The sequence below is a fragment of the Tenrec ecaudatus genome, chromosome 6, assembly GCF_050624435.1.
Source record: "Tenrec ecaudatus isolate mTenEca1 chromosome 6, mTenEca1.hap1, whole genome shotgun sequence".
NCBI classification, from domain to species: domain Eukaryota; kingdom Metazoa; phylum Chordata; class Mammalia; order Afrosoricida; family Tenrecidae; genus Tenrec; species Tenrec ecaudatus.
Window position 1 is genome coordinate 157,661,536 of NC_134535.1, and position 22,425 is coordinate 157,683,960.

Genomic DNA, 22,425 nt, shown 5'->3' on the forward strand with positions numbered 1-22,425 from the left:
CAAGATTCCCAAGGGTGACTCAAGAAGGCAAAGTCCTATCACTAAAACACGCACAGCTTGAGCTAGCAAGCCAAAAAGGGAGACCACACTCTCAAGTGGAAAGATCTGAAGAAAAAAAGCCAAGCCTTTAGTTGAAATGCTGAAGGATTCTATGTGCAAATCTTGAACAACACAGGATGCATCAAGAGGATGGACAGAATACACAGAGTATTGTACCCAAAAGAACTGGTTGGATAATTTATAAATTATGATTATTTTGTCATATCATACACCATCCGATGCCTCCCTTCACCCACTTCTCTGCTGTCCATCCCCCAGGGAGGAGGTTATACGTAGATCCCTGTAATCGGTTCCCCCTTTCTACCCCAGCCTCCCAGTATCGCCACTCTCACCACTGGTCATGAGGGGGTCATCTGTCCCGAACTTCCTGTGTTTCCAGTTGCTATCTGTACCAGTGCACATCCTCTGTTCTAGTCAGATTTGTAAGGTAGAATTGGGATCATGATAGTGGGGGAAAGGGGCACTGAAGAACTAGAGGAAAATGGTATGTTTCATCATCGCTACACTGCACCCTGACTAAGGAAGATGCCCAAGCTGCACTGAAAGTATTAGTGAAAAACAAGGCTCCAAGGATTGACAGAATATGACATGTGACACGCATGGACACAACACTAGAAATGCTTCCCGGACCATGTCACAAAAACTAGAAGACAGCAAACCCGGCCGAGTGATTGGAAGAGATCCACACTTTTGCCCAAATCAAAAAAATTGATCCAACAGAGAACAAAAATCATTCACCAATACTATTACTATCACACACACACACAAAATTTCCCTGAAGATTAACATTTAAAAACGATAGAGCAGTACACAAAGAGGGAAATCAGAAATTCAAACTGGATTTAGAGGGCGGGGGTGCGGCTCAAGAGTTACCATTGCTGATGCCAGAAGAATCTTGGCTGAAAGCAGAGACTACTATACAGATGTTTACCTGTGCTTTATTGACTATGCAAAGGCATTGGATTGTATGGATCATAAGAAATTTTGGATAATATTGGGAAAGATGGGAATTCCATTATGGTTAATTATGTTGATGTAGAACCTGAACATAAATCGAAAGGTAGTGATTTGAAGAGGATAATGGGATATTGTGTGGTTTATGATCAGGAAAGGTATGTGAGGATTGTATCCTTTCATCATACTTATTAAATCTATGCTAAACAAGTAATCTGAGAGCTTAATTATTTGAAGAATACTCGGTCTCATGACAGGAGGGTGACTGCTATATGCAGATGACTCAACTTTGCTTGTTGAAAGCAAGACAATAAAGATGACCGAAGGATTAGTACACTTGAATTATGGTGTTGCTGAAGTTCTATTCTGTTACAGCAGTCCTGGGTCCTGAAGGGTTACTTAAGTTGAAGGCAACTCGGTGGCGGTGGGTTGGTGAAGAATACTGAATATATCATGAGTTGTGAGAAGTATAGCCAGGAACTCCTTAGAAGCAAAGATGGTTACTTCCTTTGTTATCAAGAGGGTCCAATAGGACAACATTGTAAAGGTCAATGAAAAAGAGGAAGAGACTCCGCCAGACTGACTGGCACGGAGACTGCAATAGTGGTCTCAAGCAAAGCAAAGCTGGTGAGTACGGTGCAAGAATTGGGCTGTGCTTCATTCCCTTGGGCATAGGGCTGCTATGAGTCAGGACTGAGTCAATGGGACCTAACAACAGCAATAACAATTTGTTTCATTTTGCAAAGGTCACACCTGCATTTAAAGATAAAATGTTTGCTACTTAAATATGTACTTGGGCTATGACAAGACAAAATATCGATTCTATGAGATAGATAATACATTTTCAAGAGGTAAGTCATGAAGCTAGGGATTTGAATCTATTTATAGTTGTGTTATAATCATATGAAGGCTAAAAGTGGAGCTGTGAGAACCACAAAGAGTAAGGAATAATCATTGACTTGAGGAACCTACTCATTTATTCATTCATTTGTTTATAATCATTTTATTGGGGGCTCGTACAACTCTTATCACAATCCATTCATCCATCCATTGTGTCAAGCACATTTGTACATTTGTTGCCATCATCATTTTCAAAACATTTTCTTTCTACCTGAGTCCTTGGTATCAGCTTCTAATTTTCTTCCCTTCCCCACCCCCCCGCACTTTCCCTTCCTCATGAACCCTTGATAATTTATAAATTTTTATTTTTTTTTCATGTCTTACCCTGTCCAATGTCTCCCTTCACCCACTACTCTGCTGTCCATTACCCTAGGGAGGAGGTTATATGTAGATCATTGTGATTGGTTTCCCCTTTCTCCTCCCACCATCCCCTTCCCCTCCTGGTATGGGTACTCTCAATATTGGTCTCAAGAGGGTTATCTGCCCTGGATTCCCCGTTTCCAGGTCTTGTCTGTACCCATGTACATGCTCTGGTTTAGCTGTATTTGTAAGGTAGAACTGGGGGTGGTGAAGGAATCATAAAAGAACTAGAGGAAAGTTGTATGTTTCATTGGGACTATACTGCATCCTGACTGGCTTGTTTCCTCCCTGTAACCCTTCTGTAAGGGGCCTTAGGTCTCCACTCCCTACTCACCTTCATTCTCAATGATATGATTTTTTGTTCTGGGTCTTTGATGCCTGATATACCTGATCCTATTGACACTTAATGATCACACAGGATGGTGTGCTTCTTCCATGTGGGCTTGGCTTTGTTGCTTATCAGCTAGATGGTCGTTTATTTATCTTTAAGCCTTTGAGACCTCAGAGGCTGTATCTTTTGATAGCCCGTCACCATCAGCTTTCTTCACCACATTTGCTTATGCACCCGCTTTGTCTTCAGCAATCTTGTCGGGAAGGTGGGCATCATGGAATGCCAGTTTAATAGAACAAAGTATTCTTGCATTGACGGAGTACTTGAGTAGAGGCCCCATGTCTATCTGCTACCTTAATACTAAACCTATAAATCTATGTACATAGATCTATTTCCCCATCGTCATATATAAATATGTTTACATATGCACATGCCTGTATTTAGGCCTCTGTAAATGCCCTTTGCCTCTTAGTTCTTGCCTCTATTTCCTTTTACCATCCTCTTGTCCCACTATCATGTTCAGCCTTCATTTGGGTTTCAGTGATTTTGAGGAACCAACTTAATACTAATTCTTACAACCATCTAGGTGTTTATCTTATGAACCATCATATATAAAAGTAACTATGCTACAGTTTGACCTTTTAAGTATTGAGACTCTACAATAGAATTTATCCTATCTTATTTCTGAAGGAGCCCTTCTGGTACAATGGTTAAGCACTTCGCTACTAAACAATATGTTGGTGGTCTGTTGCCATACAGACTGTTTTTGTTAGCTGTCAGTTAGCCGGCTCTGACTTATGGGGGCCCTGTCATACAAAAGCATGAAATACTGTCTGGTCCTGTTTCAAAGAGAAGAGGATCAGTGGGAAAGAAGACGACTTTCAACAAGATGGACTGATGCAGTGGCCGCAATAATGGGCTCAAGCAAAGAACCGATTGTGAGCATGGCGAAGGCCCAGGCAGTGTTTTGTTCTATTGTACAAGAGGGTCATTATGAGTTGGAACGGACTCAACAGTGCTTAACGACACACCACGAATACAACCAAGGCTGACTTAAGACTCTTCAAAAGGCTGCACATGTATGCCCAGCAGCAATGGTGTGAGTTCCTCGGAGTGAAACAGTAGCTCTAGCTACTTGTTTTGTAATGTGAGTGGGGCTTCAAAGACCTTATGGGGAAATTCCACTACTTTTCCCCATGAACATTTGTATTACTGCCCTGGACTAAATTGCATCCCCTTAAAATATGTGCCAACTTGGCTGGGCCTTGATTCTCAGTGGGGTTTGGCAAATGTGTAATAATGTAATCATCCTCATGATGTGTGATTCAATGTAACCTGCTTTGATCTGATGTAAGAAGATTAGAATGGGAAACAACACCCCAAATTAGGTCACAGCCCTGATCTAACGTGGGAGGAGTTTTCCTGGGGGTGTGTAGCTTGTATCATTTTTCATCTTATAAGACGTAAGAGGAGAAAGGAAGGAACGAAGATGAGGGCTCCTACTACAACCAAGAGAAAAGAGCTGAGAGCACAGCGCATCCTTTGGACCCAGGGTCCCTACACTGGAAACCTCCAAGGACCAGGAAACAAGAGAGAACAAGCCTTCCTTCCTTTAGAGCCAGTGCACTCTGAGTTCAGGTTTCTCGCTTCCTAAACCATGACACAAATATGTGCTTTAAACCTTTATTATGCTCCTGGTCAGGAATCCTGGTGGCACTGGACTACAAATTGGGCTGCTAACAGCAATGTCAGCAGTCTGAAACCACCGACCACTCCACGGAAAAAAGCTGAGGTCTTCTAATCCTGTGGGCACTAACTCACAAGGGGAGGTTCTGCTGGGTCGTCTGTCACACCATTCCGGCGAGGGGCTGGAGGAGACTTGATGACAGGGAGGTGTTTTGCTGGCTGCTTCTGACTGTTCTGAACACGTGAACATCGGACGGGGACAGGCATTGTGCTGATCCTTACTTACCTTATTTACTGTGAGCCTCAGCCAAATGAGATAAGCTCTGCTGTTATGTTCACGTTTAGGTTAAAAACCAAGGCACAAAGTGACAATATTAACACATGGCTGAACCAGAACTTTAACATAGACAATTTAATTCTAGAACTCATGACCTTAACCCCTACAGTATACTGTCCCTCAATGATTACTCAATGAAATTCTGTCATATAGATGGTATCAGTTATCACTATACTATCTATATTCATAGGGCAAATAACCCCTATTTTATGGCGGGATTAAAGCATTTTAAACGCACTGCTTTTTAAGGCAGTTCCACAAACTGGCTTACCACACGGGTACAGGACCACAGTCTAAAGGAAACAGGAGCCCAGAGAGGACAGTGGCACACAGATGGTTCTGTCCTGAGGGCAACTGCACACAAGGCAACTGTGACCTTTGGTTTTGATCACGAGGGCAGATATCAAAGTCTCCGGCCAGCTCCAGATGGAAAGCCTGATAAAACTCTCTGCCAACCTCAAGCTGGAAATCCCAAACACTTATACCCATTGGTTAACAATGAATTAGAATACCACTAATTTTCACTTCTGGTGGTTGAGGATGCTATATTTATTTATTTACAACAGTTTTATTGGCACATAATTTACACAGCATACACTTCAATAGTTCAATCATATCAAGAAGAATTATATAATCATTGCTACATCAATTTTAGAACCCCCCCCCATCAAACAGTCTTTAAAATGTTCTCATCTTCATTTCCCATTCCTGAAATCCCCCTTCCCTGCTTATCACCCACTCCTACACCTGCATCCCCTATCACCCCTTATATCTGTTATTATCACTATGCACCCACTCCTCCTGTGGGTCACAAACTGGGGAAACCCAACAGAAATACTAAAAGCCAAATTCAAACTAAGGAAGATAAGGATAAAATAATAATAATAATAATATAAAGACTAAAAATACAAATAAAGAGTAAGAAAGAAAAGACCCTCATCACCATTCCAAATGCCAGGGAAGAAATTTCTGCCACAAAGAACCAACTCAGGCACGGTCTATAGGGAGGCCATCTGACCAAGTACTTAGTTCGATTTGGCATATTCAAAGTTACAGTGGTCTCTGCCTGACAGCAAGGCTGTCACGACTTGCCTATGGCTAGAGCAGATCTGCCTGTGGCTCAGCCTGACCAGACCAGGTGCTCTGCAGATGGGGTTTGGGCTCCTACTGTCCTCCGTAGCCTTCCACAAATTGTGCGTTCATAATTGTAGCTCTGATACATTTCCCTTAGCCATGCTCGAATTTTTCTTTTTAATTTTCAGCTTTGGATCACTCAAGCTGGTGTGCTTTTTCATGTGGACTTAGTTGACTTTTCGCTTAGATACAAGCCTTTAAGTCCCCAGACACTATTCTGACTGATAGCTAGGCACCATCTATTTTTTCACCACACTTTGTTGTAGCACCCTTTATCTTCAGTAATCCTTTCATGAAGGTAAGTATCAAGCAGGGTCATGTTATCAGAACTAAGTGTTCTTAATTTGGGCTAGAGTTAAGTAGGTGCCCAGGGTCCATCTGCTTGTCCACGGGGTTTGCATGGAGGACACTATCTTTAAAGAAATCTGAATTGTAGTAATCTCGGGTATCCAGAACAAGTCATTTTGAGAGAAAGAAACTTAAAATCTACCTGTAGGTAAGACTGTATATTACTAATAAGGATACTTATTTAAAGGGGGAATAGTGCATTATCAAAGACAGCCAAACATACACGGTAACAATGTACATCAGTCCAAAGTAGAAGAAATAGCAAAATATACAGAGATCTGTAAATAGCTTAGATGCTAGAATTACCATGCTCAGAAATAACTCTATAAGCAATTTTTTTAAAAGACAAGTTCGAAAATATCTGCAGGTAACAAGAATTTATAAGGAGTAACCTAGCAGATTTTAAAAGGGCCAAGCAGGCTTGCTCGAGATGAGATACACAGTGCCTGTGATTAGAAACACGAAAGAGAGAGGGGGGGGAAGAAAAAATAAAACACAAAGGAGAAAGCTAAAGTAGATTAGAAACACCAGACGAGGCAACTAAAGACTGGATGACGGGCAAAGAAACCATGGAGAATACTGCCCGAAGAGGCAAAGAGAATACAAGGCTCAACTGATGGATGCTGAATCATCCTGCTGGACGGAGAAAGTAGAAAAAGAACGTGGTGGAAACAAACTGCTAACGACATTCTGTTCTGTTCTCCAGAAGGTCATCATGAGCTGGAACTGACTGACAAAAACAACACAGTGTACATATTATCACGAACAGATTAGAGATCAACAAGAAAAGATCCAAGAGAATGGGACAAAAGCAGGCTGTTTTTATACATAATTTAAATAATTTCAAACAGACTTTCAACATTAAGGTTGGTTCAGAGCCGTGAAGCTTTTCTTTTCAAAGAAATACAAGCTCCACGGTTGTTTCGTATTCTAATTATTTGCATATTTGACTTTTATCATCTAAAATAAGGGTCAGTTTAAGAACAAGGTTTTATTTTCATTGTCTTTAACTACTCATCATCTCGACCCAACTCCATGCCTCATGGTGCATTAAGAACTGGTCTATAAAATAATGATTTTACTTTTGAACACTTTACTTGTTTTAAATATGTTAAGATATATTTCCTCTCTTTTCTTCTTCCTGTCTACCTTCCTTCCAACTAGTTAATGTATTTCAAGATCAATGAGATCTCTGGTTTTGCCAACATGGATTCTAATTCCTCTTCTGCGTAAGGAGTCTCAGGTCAAGCATGCTTTCACATCAATGCAAGGACAGTCAGACCATGATCGCTCCATTCTGGTTGTTTTTGTAAACACATTTAAAATGCTCTAAGCTGTAACAAATATAGGATATCACTGGCCTTATCTGACATGAAAAAAAATCTCCTTTGATTGTGGTTACATGATGGGCTGACATCTGCACGGCTGGCAGTTCGAAACCACCAGCAGCAGTTCCTTGGGAGACACACTGGGCTTTCTACTCCCATAACCAATCGGTCTCAGAAACCCACCTGGGTCATTAGGACTCATTCATGACTCCACAGCAGTGAGAAAAACAAACCAAACCTAACATGAAAAGGACCACAGCTGCCACTGATTCGATTTCCACTTAGAGTGCCCCGTGTATCCTGGACAATAACCGTGCCCCATGAGGGTGTCAAAGGTCTATTTTCACAAGTAGATTCGTCGGGATCTTTCTTTCCTCTGAGGATTTTCTGGGTGAACTCGAACCTCTGACTTTTTTGGTGCGTACCTCATTAATACCACTCAGGACTCTATAGAGTTACTAACGAGATCAGCTTTTCTCAACTCTTGTAATGTTATTTTGATTTTAGCTTATAACATTTTTTTCTGTAAGCTGATACATAGTTTAAAATAAAAATACGTATTCTTCAATTTTGAATACTATAGAAAAAAGGGACAATAATACGGCACGGGATGCTTCTCACCACTGAGATAAGGTGTCAGCACTTCACCTCATTTGATGACTGTAAAAAGAATTTTGACTTCCTACTGGTCAGTCGCCAGTGCCAAGTCTTTACAGTTTAATATTTCTAAGTAGTGTTTTTCACCCCTGGTATTTTCCTACCAGAAAGACCACTTTCCCCTCCTACTTAATTGCATAATAGCGCTCTTGTAGAGCTTTCTGTTGAATAAGCAAAGTCTCACAGAGTAACCAACACCGCCCACAGCTGCGTCCCACAATGGCTCCGCGCTGCTGCCGCTACATCTCTTGCAGGATTTGATCGCAGCGTCCTGCCTGCTGTAACACTGGCGTCATTCATAAAAATGTGCAGAAGGAGGGATTTTCGGCAGGATTTCTTTACCTGTTTGCCCACCACACAACAGTGAAGGAAATAGAATGGGTCAGGAGCTGTTTGGCCTGTAATGCAAACTCACAGCTTGACACATCAATACAGAGCTGATTTCAAACACCCCCCTCTCCCCCCAGTCACAGGGAACCTCCAAGGTTAGCAGCAAACACAATTTGGATATGTCTGCTACTGGAGTTTAACGATCCTCATTATTCACCTATTGTGTGCAAACACTATGAAACCAGTCATTTAAATGATCAAAGTCAGAGTAACTGGCTACTAACCTACCCACAAAGTTCAAAAGTTCCTTCACAATGGCTTACTTATTTACCCCCAAAGTGATCAGCCATTTTTAAATGGTAACAAAATGATGCCATAGGTAAGGACTATTGTAATCCCATTCGTGAATTTTACCTAGATTTCTGAACAGGGGAGTTCTTTAATGTTTGAGAGAAAAACCCCTTTGATTTAACACACACACACACACACACACACACACACACACACACACACACCTCTTTAAACCACAACGCAACATTTTTTCAAATTTTCTTCACTACATTTAAAACTCTAACCACTCATCTTTCAAAATACCATTTGAAACAGATACTCATGTTATATTTTAAATGAATCCTTTTTTATAATAAATAAAAAAGATGATTGGGATTTCACATTCCTGGGGTGACGACCAGGTAGTATGGCAGGGGCCAGACCAAATCCAAGGATGCATATGGTAGCCAACTAAAAAATGGGGGGGAGGAAAAAGTAAAGAAATGGGTAGCAGGGCCACAGGGCAATAACCCACCCAAGGAGAGGATATTGTTTATATCTCCATAGGGAAAGAGGGACCAGACTTCAACCCAGTGCTCCAAGATGTCAATGTAACATGCTGGCACGGAGTAGGGAAACAGTGGAGAGGTCTGAGGTGCTGGTCCCAATCCCAACTATGTGGACACCTGCCCCACCCCCCAGAAGAATTTATTTCAGAGGAAAGCACGGAATCTGCAGCTCTGCGAGAGGGATATGTCTGAACAGAGCACACAGGAGCAAATGAAAGGGGAAGAAGAGAGAGTGGAGCACATCCTGGCCCACCAAGCCTTGAGGACGATATTCCTGCTCAGAGCAGCCAATCCACAGAGAAGACCACATGGCCAGCCCCACTATGAGACACAACATCCCTCACTGACCCTTAGCCCTACAGGGGACAACCCTGGAGACACAGTGTGGGAATTCCGCCTGATCTGATCCCACCACACTGAGGCAAAACACTAAGGGCGTGGAAAAGAACTGCAAGGTAAACAGAGCAACAAGTCTCCAGGGAATACCAAAAATAGACTTCAGGTCCAGGCTTGGCGCCCCAACAGGATCAACTGGAAAACACTCTGAAAGGCCAACAAACAGTCCTTGGACTAACTACAAGCTTTTCTTTCTTGTGGTTGAGTTGTTTTGTTTTTTTGTCACTGGCTTGTTGGTGTTGTTTTATTTGGTTGCTTGGTTTTGCTCGGTCCTGTTTTTGTGCATGTTATTATCTCCGCAGGCCTGTCTAAAGATAGGCTGGATGAACAATCTGGATTAGAAAACAATGGGACCGACAGTTCTGGGGGGACATGGGAGAGGGGAAGGTAGGGGGAAAGGTAGTGGTGTTAACAAACCCAGGGTCATGGGAACAACAAGTGATCCAAATCAATGGTGAGGAGGGTGTAGGAGGCCTGGTAGGGCATGACCAAGAGAAATGTAACCAAGAGGAATTACTGAAACCCTAATGAAGGCTGAACATGATAGTGGGACATGAGGGAAGTACAAGGAAATAGAGGAAAGGGGTAGGAAGTAAAGGGCATTTATTGAGGTCTAAACAGAGGCATGTACATAGTAAACATATTTATATATGAGGATGTTGGAATAGATCTATGTGCATATATGTATAGATTTAGTATTAAGGTAGCAGATGGACATGGGCCTCCAATCAAGTACTCCGTCAATGCAAGAATACTTCGTTCTATTGAACTGGCATTCCATGATGCTCACCTTCCCAACACAATCGCTGAAGACAAAGTGGGTACATAAGCAAATGTGAAGAAAGCTGATGGTGCCTGGCTATCAAAAGATATAGCATCTGGGGTCTTAAAGGCTTGAAGGTAAACAAGCGGCCATCTAGCTCAGAAGCAACAAAGTCCACATGGAAGAAGCACACCAGCCTACATGCTCACAAGGTGCCGAAGGGATCAGTTACCAGGCATCAAAGAACAAAAAATCATATCATTGTGTGTTTACCACCTGATAAAATCACTGAAGACAAATGGGTACATAAGCAAATGTGGCGAAGAAAGCTGACGGTGCCTGGCTCTCCAAAGATATAGCATGTGGGGTCTTAAAGGCTTGAAGGGAAACAAGCGGCCATCTAGCATGGAAGCAACAAAGCCCACATGGAAGAAGCACACCAACCTGTGTAATCATGAGATGTCAAAGGGATCAGGTATCAGGCATAATCCAAACAAAAAAAATCATATCATTGTGAATGAGGGGAAGTATGGGGTGGAGACCCAAAGCCCACCTGTAGGCAATTGGACATCCCCTTACAGAAGGGTCTGGGAGAGGAGATGAGCCAGTCAGGATACAGAGGAGAAATGAAGAAACATACAACTTTCCTTTAGTTCCTAAATGCCCCCCCCCCCGCCCACTCCTCAATATCATGATCCCAATTCTACCTTACAAATCTGGCTAGACCAGAGGATGTTCACTGGTACAGATAGGAACTGGAAACACAGGGAATCCAGGGTGGATGATCCCTTCAGGATCAGTGGTGAGAGTGGTTATACTGGGAGGGTGGAGGGAGGGAGGGGTAGAAAGGGGGAACCGATTACAAGGATCTACATATAACCTCCTCGCCCGGGGGCAGACAGCAGAAAAGTGGGTGAAGGGAGACATCAGACAGTGTAAGATATGACAAAATAATAACATATAAATTATCAAGGGTTCATGAGGGAAGGGGAGCGGGGAGGGAGGGGGAAAAGTGAGGAGCTGATGCCAGGGGCTTAAGTGGAGAGCAAATGTTTTCAGAATGATGAGGGAAATGAAGGTACAAATGTGCTTTACACAACTGATGTATGTATGGATTGTGATAAGAGTTATATGAGCCCCTAATAAAATAATTTAAAAAAAAGAATTTTCCAACAAATTTTTGAAGCCCCCTTGTGTGACTGAAATTTCACGGTTGGGTTAATACATATATAACTTTATCTTTTTTGTTTCCTTACTGTTATTTTTAGAATTCCAGAAATATGATGCCTATATGTGGTCCTAAGTCTCCTAGAAAGTCTTCAATGATCCCAACCTCCTAATTTCACACCTTTCAGAATAGGGCTGATGCATGGCAGCAAGCTACTGCAAAAACAACGAGGCGTGACTTCCATGGGCAAGTGATAAAAGACAGTGGCTTCTACCTTGGATGTCTTAGGTCACTTTAAGAAGACGCGCATATGACAATCATAGAATTGTGGTAGCACAGAGCCTTGGTGCTTGGCTGCTAACGTAAAGACCAGTGGTTTGAACCCACTAGCCACTCACTCTAAGATGTGGCTGTCCTTTTCCAAATGGATTTCAGCCTTGGAAACCACAAGGGCAGTTTTATGAGGCCGCTGAGGGACGCGGGTAGCGTAGCTGTTTATACATGGGGCTGAGGTCAGTGGTCAGAGCGCCGTCAGCTGCTCTGGGGAGAAAGTTAAGGCTTTCTGTTATTGTCAAGATGTATCATCTCAGGAACCTACGTTTCCCTACACGGTCACTAGGAGTTGGAATGGATTGATTGGAAGTGGGTTTGATTTTGGGTTTATTAAGGTTGTTATGAGTCAGAATTAACCAGAAGGCAATGAAAGAATTAAAATTATGAAAGTCTTAGAACAAAACTTTGGGATCTTGTCCTTAACAATAAAGTTTTATCTATGAGACCAAAAGCAGACGCACACCCACACAAAAAAGATAACACTACATGTAAAAATTTAAGAGTAAAGAAAAACATATTGCTACTACTGGGGCCCAGTTCATATATGTATGGGTTATTCTAAACAACATGTGTCCTTATGATAGGGAAGCCCTAGTGGTGCTATGGGTTAAGCACTGAGCTGCTAACTGCAAGATCTGTAGTTTAAACCCACTAGCTGCTCAGGAGTACTGATGCGTTTGAATTGTGGTGCTGGTGGGAAATAATGAAAGTACCATGGGCTGCTAAAAGGACAAACACATCTGTCTTGGAAGAAGTATGTCCAGCATGCTGTGTAGAGGCAAGGGTGGCTAGATTTTGTTTTCAGTACTTTGGACATGTGGTCAGGAGGGACCAGTCACTGGAGAAGAATATCATGCTTGGTATAAAATAGAGAGGCAGTGAAAGGGAAGGTCGTCAACTAGAGGGATGGACACAGTGGCTGCAACGCTGGGCTCAAGCACAGGAACAACTGTGAGGAGGTGCGGGGCTGGGCAATGTTTCCTCTGTCGCTCATCGGGTCACTGTGGGCCAGAACTGACTCGATGGAACCTTGAGCAACAGCAGCTGCCCAACTGGACGGAAGATGAGGCTTTCTGTGCCTCTAGAGTGACAGTCTTAGATAAAGTCTTAAATGTAAGGGACTGACGTGACGGCAGTGCGTTTGGTTCTGTGATCAGTGGATAGCTGTAGACAAGTTTTCTCAGTAATATGTCTTAGTCTCATTAGGGTGCCTTCTAATGAAGTATGCTCTTTGCACCATGGGGGGAGGGGGGATGATTTGGAGGTCAAGGCTAACATTTCATCTTTAAACTCAAGTGGACATCTTCCCAAACCACTGAAGGTCTGCAGCAAATTTACAGGAATGCTGACCTACAAAAAAACCCAAAAACAAAAACAACAAAACACAATAGTTTTCAGCTGGCCCACCTACTTCATGGAAGGCTCAGAGGAACTCAAAAATGAGTGCAAAGCAGAAAATTCAGCCTGGGAGGTTATAGAGACTGGCCTTGGGGGCTCCACAGAGACTCCAAAATCTCGATAGCTCTCGAAGGACAAAGGATGTTCACCAGGGCTTATTAGGAAAAAGTTTCAAGGAAACCGAAAACTGCATTGGTGAGAAAAAGGCTACAAAGTTACACCAAAGAACTGTTTTCTATGAGGACGACGCATCCGCTTATTCTTTGAGGGTCGCATGGGCTGTCCTATCAGAACTGCATTGGAAAGAGCTCAAGTAGAAAGGAAATGTTCCAAGAATGATGATGGCAATAAATGCGCTGGACATAATGGATGGATGTATGGATCGTGATAAGAATTGTAAGAGCCCCCAATAAAATGATTTTAAAAAACCCCAAAAAACCTTCCCATAACAAATTTACAGCCCTAATCTTGACCCTTCAGGTTTCTTTTTGTTTCCCGAAGTCAAAGAATACTGAGAGGAAACGTGATTTGAGGCTCTTGAAGATGCCCAAACAGCTATTTTGATTTGGTATAAATTGGAGACTGTAGAATTTTTCAAGAGAAGGGTCAGAGAGATGGAATCACGGCCTTCAGAAGTGTACAGATCGACACAGAACATGTGCCTGGAAACAATAGCTTCTCATTTTCATATTTTTGTTTCATAAAGGTTTCTATGGTTTTATAGCAATATATTTTACTTATCCTTCCATATTATAAAGCTAAAAACAGTCAAACTCCTATAACTCCACAACAAAAAGACAAGCAAACCAACTGAAAAATGAGCGGAAGACTTGACATTTTCAGCACAGAAAGCATACAAGTGGCCTATAAGAATAGAAGCAGCAGCAGCATTATAAACTAGACCTATCAGTAACTGCGGCACCCAGTCAGACTCACGGTGGCCTCGTGTTTTCATACAGGGTTCCCAGGGCTGCGATCTTTCGGAAGTAGATTACCAGGACGTACTTTCTGCGTCTCTGGGTGATTTGAAGCACTAATCTTGTGGTTAGCTACCAATAGCTTAGTTGTTTGTGCCCCTCGGGGATTCCTATTTAGTTACTTAGAAAGTGTTCATCAAAACCACAATGGGGTTGTACTTCCTACTCACTAGGGTGGGTAGAGGAGCCCTGGCAGTGCAGTGGTTACGGGTTGGGACCCGCAGTTGGCGGCTCAAAACCAGCCGCAGTGCTGCTGGGAAGGACGGGACTTTCTACTCCTATGGAACAGTTACAGTGTGGGAAACCCACAGGGGGTGTCAGTATGTGCCAGCCCTGACTCAATGACAGTGAGTCTGGAGTTGAAGAGGATGGGCATTATCAGAAAAGAATGGGTAAGCGTAAATGTGGCGTAGGGTGTAATGAGATTAGAGCCCGCACCGTTGTCGGTGGGAATGTACAGTTGGTGCAGCAGCCCGGTAGTCCCTCAAATCAAACACAGACTTCCTAAAGGAGCAAGCGGCTCAATCCTAGGTCTGTATGCCTTGGAAACGTGAAAGGGGGCTACAACAAGTAACCAATGTTCATTGCAGCCTTACTCGCAACACCAAAAGGGTCCCGCAACATATGAATGCCCGTGCGATATATGTACAACTGAATATTATCCAGCCTTACAGAGAAAGGAGGATCTTACACAGGCGCACCTTGGAGACACTTCTGGCTTGGTTACAGATACTTCAATCAAATGAATCACATGGTATTTCTGTTTTCTGGTGCATATAAAAGTTATGTTTACATTATACTGTAGTCTATTAAATGTGAAAAAGCACTATGAAAAAGTTTGAAAAATCGTGAGAATTACCAAAAGGACACAAAACATGAGGTGAACACCTGCTATTAGGTATATTGCACTGAGAGACTTGCTCGACAGAGGATTGCCACAAATCTTCAAATTTTAAATATGTTAAGATCTGCAAAGCATAGTAAAGTGTAACACAATAAAAACAGGCATGCCTGTATGGATGAACCTTGAAACCATTATGCTAAATAAAGCAAGTCAGTCACCTCTGAGGCAGATATGTGATCCCACTTACAGGACAGAGACCCCAAATAAAACAAAAAACTGCCATTGAGTCGATGCCAACTCATAATGACCCTATAGAATAGAGCAGAGCTGACCCTGTGGATTTCCGAGACTGTAAATCCTTATGGGAGTAGAAAGCCTCATCTTTCTCTGGCAGTTGTGAACTGCTGACTTTGTGGTTAGCAGCCCAATACATAACCCACTGCACCACCAGGGCTCCTTATGATCTGTTCAGGCAAATGCAGAGAGACCAAGGTTTGTAGAGCTCATCTGGGGGGGGGGGGACTTAGGGTGGTACTGCCTGCAGGGTGAAGTCCTTGAGTGGTGCAAGAAATTAACATGCTTGATTGAGAACCTACAACCTCAAGGTCGGCAGTCTGTGCCCACCCAGGGGCACCTCAGAGGAAAGGACAGGTGATCTAGTTCTGAAACAAACACGCCATTGAAAATCCTACGGAGCACCATTCTATGCCAACACACACACGGTGGTCCCCTGAATCAGAATTCCATCCCTGGTAACTGCACTGGTGATGCTGCTGAATAGGTCTCACCGGAGCGCACCGGCCTGGTGACGTACTTCTAAACCCTGTCAGTGAAAACTCCATGGATCGCAACCCATCCGGTCTTTTGGGATGGCGCATGATCAGCAGGGTTTCATTCTGCTGAGCACAGGCCATCGTGTGGCAGCTTCACAGCAAACAAGGAGAAACCGGAGGCAAGTCTAGTTTTCAGAAACCAGAAAGCAGTGGGCTTAAGGGTGACACGTTGAACAATAGTGCATACAAAGGACACGTTTTGAGAAGTTTGAATGAGAGGGCGTTGCAGACTGTTTCTCGTGTAGAAGTGAAGGGAAAGTTCAAGGGTGAAGGGAGGATATGAGGAAAAGGTAGCGAACAGAGAAGTTGACAAAAGTACATGGAGTTCAGAGAAAGTGGGGGGTAAGAATGATAAGGGGAGATGTTGGCCTTGTTCACGGCGCCAGGAGACAGAATGTGAGCCTAAGGCTGACGAAACTGTGGAACCCTTCAGCATCACGAGGGCACAAGTAACAGAGCTGGTCACTCTTACAGGGTGACACACACTTCCAAGTCACAACAGGTTGCCAGGATTCCCAATCCTCCAAGCCCTGCAATGACAAGACCACCCACCCTTACCAGCGACGAAGGCTACCGTGGAAGTACAGAAGAAAAACATTACCCTATCTACTAACACCTTTGATGGAAGCATTTTCATCCTACAGCCCCGTGAAATGTCAGGAAATCACAGCATACAGAGAATCTAAGCGGTCTCTGGTGTTGTTTGTAATGATAAAAATGCCTACTTTCCATCAGTAGGTACATATTCTTTTTAAATATTAAAAGTGTGAGCAGTTTGATCTTTCAGGGAAATTAGAATCAGATAGTACCCCAAGGGTTGCCATGATATAGCTAAATTATCTCTGCCCGTCACACGTTAAAGAGCATTTTAATTCTAGAAGTTCACATCAGCTTTTTCTAGATAACAAATCTTAAGTACTTTCCTATATTCACTCAATTAGTGATGTTGGTTCTTGATAAACTGCAGAGAGGAACTTTCCAACCATCATTCAAATCATATCTAAAAAGGTGGCCATAAATATTTTAAAACCTAAGTAAACTAATAAGACCTAGACCCATTAAGGATAAGATCTTTTACAACAAATTAAATAAAACAATTTATTGAAGTCTGGGCTCAAGATAAGCCAGATTTACTGGCTGACCTTTTATTCATTTAAAGAACAAAATTAGCTCTAATTGCATTAGAATGGAATCCAGTAAATTTCCCCAAGTCTTCTAATGTGGCATCGTGTAAGAAGTGCAGCAATTGTTTACAAGTACGGTGGAAACGCTTTGATTATAATCTTCCTATTTGTTTTACTATGTAGTAAAAGCATTTCCCCAAACGAAAGACAGTTTTTCTGACGGTGCACTCTTTTCTTTCTCTTTCGGTAACAATGGCATCTTTGGTATCAATGAACAAGCTACAATATGGCAAGGGAGTGTGAAACTCACAGACATCAGAATTTGAGGTCACTACAAATAAGAAATAAGAGAGTAATTAATATAAAGAGGTCAGAGCCTCTGCATCTGGGAAAATCAGATAAGGACTGGAGACCTGAAGAAGAATCGGTTTCACTCTTTGCTTCCTCTTGGCGGTAGCTATTACATAATTGAGTTGTATGAGTTTGAATCTTTAGAATTTCTACATACTATAAGGTAGCAAGAACAATGTACATGTCTTATAACTGTGGTCTGGTTCTGGAGCTGTTGGGAATTTCATTTCTAAGGTTAGCATCTCTCATGATCATTAAATAGAAGTAATTTTTTTTTGCAATTTGATATATTTGTAAGATTTGGGGGTCAGTGTTCTGGCTATGTAGCTGCTAACAAAGGCGACATATCTGTGAAATGTTTCTGTTCCCGTGAACAGTTACCCAGGACAAACACCAACAGAACTAAAATAAACACTTGTCAATTAAACAACAAAAACAACAACAAATCAAAATCAGGCACTTTTACTGGAAGGGAAGCACAAGTTAAAAAGGGAAATATAAAGGGCCTTCCAAGTCTTGCAGAAAGAACGAAGCTGTAAATGATCCTGAACTTCATTAACCAAAAAGTTTCTTTGACTTGACTCCTTAGCATGTTTTTTTAAATTTAGAAAAAACCTTTTTATTCTGAATTAGGTGATGGTTTACAAGAAAATTACAGTCTTACGTTCAACAATCATACACACTTTGACTCAATCCATCGGTTGCAATCCCCTCAATGTACCATGGCATATCCCACTTCCTCCTGTTTCCTGTTCCCATCCCTCCTTCACTCCTAGCCCTCTGAGCTTTGTCCTTGGGTCAATGTGCCCTTTTGACCTTAAAGCACTGGTTATTCTAATGCAGAGGTAGTTCAGTTTTAGACTGAAGGCTACCTGTCTCTATTCAACCAGTAAGCCTGATTTCTTTTATGATTTTGAGTTCTGTTCCCCATTTTTCTTCCACCCTATGCAGGACCTTCTAATGTGATCCTTTAGAAACAATTGGTCATGGAACCATGGAATTCTGCTAGTCTCAGAGTAGAGGGATCCAATAGTCCATTGGACTGTTTTGTAAACCTTTTAAAAAATATCTTCTTTAAAAAAAAATTTCACTGGGGGCTCGTACAACTCTGATCACAATCTATAAATCCATCTATTGTGTCAAGTACATCTGTGTCTGTTGCCATCATCATTCTCAAAACATTTGCTTTCTGCTTGAACCCTCGGTATCAGCTCCTCATTTTTCCCCTCCCTCTCCCCTGCCCCCTCCCTCATGAACCTTTGACAATTTATAAATTATAATTATTTGTCATATCTTACACTGTCCGACGTCTCCCATCACCCACTTTCTGTTGTCTATCCCCCAGGGAGGAGGTTATATGTAGATCCTTATAAAATTATTAGATCAGACTACCTTTCCCTAACTAAACAAAATATATCTGTTGTTTTAGCCAGCCACTCACCCATTATTTGGAACCCTGGCGGTTGAAGTACTCTGAGTACTTTAACCAAAAGGTGTGTGGTTCAAATCCCGCAGCCACTCCATGGGAAGAAAGACTTGGCAGTGTTTCCCTAGAGACGCACGGCCTTACACCTGGTGGGGTAGTTCGAGTTATCCTCTAGGGCTGCCATGAGTCAGAATGCACTATGGCAATGGGCGTGTATTGGGAGTTTCGGTAGCCTTTATTTTGATTAAAAGCCACTTTTTCTTGGAGAACTAGCCATTTCCTAACTTGGGGGTGGGACTGGGTGGGGAGTAGGTGACCCACATTGGCCACCTGAAGTATTTGAGGACTGCTAATGAAAGCTGTGATACAGATTTTGAACACTAAGAGCCAGATCAACCAAGGTCCTTATTGCCAGGGTACCAAAGGTCAGATCTGAAACTCAAGTGGGTGAAGGGAGACGTCGGGCAGTGTAAGATATGACAAAATAATTATAATTTATAAATTATCAAAGGTTCATGAGGGAGGGGGCAGGGGAGAGGGAGGGGAAAAATGAGGAGCTGATACTGAGGGCTCAAGCAGAAAGCAAATGTTTTGAGAATGATGATGGCAACAGACATACAGATGTACTTGACACAATGGATGTATGTATGGATTGTGATAAGCGTTGTATGAGCTCCCCAATAAAATGATTTAAGATGAGAGAGAGAGAGAGAGAGAAAGAGAGAGAGAGAGAGATGGAGATTTCCCCATGAACTTTTGAAACTTCCTCATATAAGGTTGTATTAAGTTCATTTATTTTTCTGCCTTTACTTGGCTTAAAATTTCTATTTCTCTTTTCTTGTAGAAGGCTCCCTGATAGCACCGTGGATTACGAGTTGGGTTTCTGATCAAGGGCTACAGTTCAAACCCACCAGCCTTCCTGCAGAAGAAAGATGATGGTCGCTGTTCCTGTACAGCCACTTTGAGTTAGAATCGACTTGATGGTAGTGAGTTTGTATTCCAGTCACTTTACTATATGTTTTCTCTGTAAATTAGCATAAGTTCTTTTAGACTGGAATAAGTTGTGCATAAATAAAACACTGCAAATATAGAAAGTGCAGGAAATGAAATAAGACCATTTATTATTATTTTTCTGAAGAGCAAATCACTGAAGCACCATACTACACATTATGTCATGTTAGGTGGTTTGGTTTTTTTTTTTGGCTGACTGGCTAAATTTAAAATGTTTACTTTCTGTAAAAATCTTTTAAATTAATATTTTTGAAATTGCTCATGATTATTTTCTACTTCTAGTTGCTATCTTAAAAGGTAATAATAAGAAAAGTTTGGACCCCACTAATGCAACAAATGTCACTAGATATTTTAGGTTTCTAAAGATTAAGCATTTTACATTTTGTGAGTTCAGAGCACAAAACTTTAGCTACTGCTTTCATGGAATATATAATGCAAAAATTCAATGATTTAAAAAAGTCCCCTCCATTTGCTGAATTCTTGAAACTGCAATAAAACACTCAAATTATTCATAGCAGTGGGCTTGGGCCAGGTACTGCCATTGAAAACCAGCATGTTAGCAGAAGTGAAACTGTAACTGTCAGAAGGCAAATAAGTCACTGAAAAATGATCTCAGTTTAATCTGCGTATTTAAAAACTGGATTAATTTTGTAAATTATTTTTTATCTCTCAGCTAAACAGGAATTTAAAATTACACGGATAACAATATTGCTTCCTGAAGGCATCACACATGACGCCTGTGCCGTGTCTCAAACATTCAAGGGGGCTTCAAAAAGTTCATGGAAAAAGGAATGACAAGATAATGAGATTTTCCATGAATTTTATGAAGCCCCACGTACTATGACATATTAAGTGGAAAAAACCAACGGCTTGGAGTTGCCCAACTGCTGACCCCTGCTCTGCTAAGCTCAGAGGACATGGGCAAGAATACTCAGAATAAACAGATCAGTTCATAGTATCTCCAAGCCAGTAATGTCATCTATTGACATAAATGATATAGCTAAACACAGGAGCCACACCTTGAATAGGGAAGGGCTAATGCGGAGATGGAGCGGAGAAAAGGACAGAAACTTCCTGGCCAGTAGTACTGAGAAGGCAGCAGGAAAAGATGTAATCTTCAGAAGTGTGAGAGGAGGGAATGTATTTTATCCTCCTGGTCTCATTATTTTCCACCCCTAAATCTTTAATCATACTTACATCACATGTTTCCTAACAGTTCATCAACATTCATGAGAAGCTTCATTAACATAATTTTGAACTTTATAAATACAGCCGCGCAAGATTTAAATGAAGCCGAGCTGCAGGGACCAAGTTTCCTTTTGACAACCTATCTAAATACGTCCTGTCCCTGATACCCCACTTCCATTACTATGCTCTATTTCTTCATAGAAATGATTATATGAATGAATGTTGGAAGCTAGTGAACTTTCTATACTTGCAAAAAAATCAGCGAGTACAGCTGCAGGCAGGCCCCGTTTTGTTGTGCTTTGTAGAAAGTGTGCTTACACCCAAACCACACTCACAGCCCTCAAGTCCTAAACCCACTTGGAAGGGCGCTCAGGGTGCTGTGCCATGAGGCTTGCCTGCGCACGAGCGCGAGCACCGGTACAGCAAATCCCTCGAGGAAGCACAGCCCACTGCCCAGGAGGGGGTGCAGCTCCAAAGGAACCCTCTGGCTCCCACTGAGCTACGCTGTGAGGCACTGGCCCCCCAGGGGTCCCTGGAGTTTGATGATGCTGGTGGTGAATGAGGTTAACTAGACATGCGGATGGTGAGTATTGATGGGCAGGGGTTGAAGACCCAAGATCATGATCACCCCCTCCAAGATCCTGGTGCCCTCCTTAAAATGTCTGTCAAAGAGCTGAAACTGGTGTCCCCAGGTGCACAGCGCATGTACCGAGGCCGGCATGAGGTGAGCGCACTAGTGCGAGCCTGCAAAGCCAATGGAGTATCTGACATGCTAGTTGGGACTTATTATCAGCCACCTGCCGTTTGGCCCCACTGCATATTTCACACTGCAGCGTCGTCCTGCGGTGTGGCCACCCTGACCTGGGCAATGTTTCCCTCTGGCCTGCGCTAACGGGTCTCTGACCTCCTCAAGTACCTATTCGCTGTGCCCAAAGGTGACAGCCAAAGGATCGCCACTTTTGTAAACCGGATGACTACATCTCATCTGACACCCCACTTACACGAAGGTGGACCCCCACAATGTGGAGCCGACTGAAGTTGGACTTCTCCTAGAGCTAACGTTTATATGACTCCCCTGGCACACTGGAGCAGGAGGCTACAGCTGATGTGGAGCGGTGCTGGTACCCACACACCAATACTGCATGCAAGAGGCTCCTCGATGGGAGGTTCTAGTAAGGTCGAATACCCTTGACTGAAGGACGGTCCTCTTCAACCCAGCACGCAGCTTCCAGAGCGATGTGCATGGAGCGGTGAGGGAGGAAAGGGATACCTGCCTACCCAGCCAGATCAGCCGAATCCCCTGGCGACCAAAGGGGCGACAGATGTAGCGGCCAGACTGCCCTCACTTC

The 22,425-nt window shown here is 42.6% G+C and overlaps 1 protein-coding gene and 1 pseudogene across 2 annotated transcripts in view; one reads left to right on the forward strand and one right to left on the reverse strand.

Annotated features, from left to right (window-relative positions):
* Positions 1-22,425, reverse strand: part of TAF3 (TATA-box binding protein associated factor 3) — a 205,818-nt gene that overhangs the window by 7,819 nt on the left and 175,574 nt on the right. The window lies entirely within an intron of this gene.
* Positions 1,802-22,249, forward strand: LOC142450587 (U3 small nucleolar ribonucleoprotein IMP4-like; annotated as a pseudogene).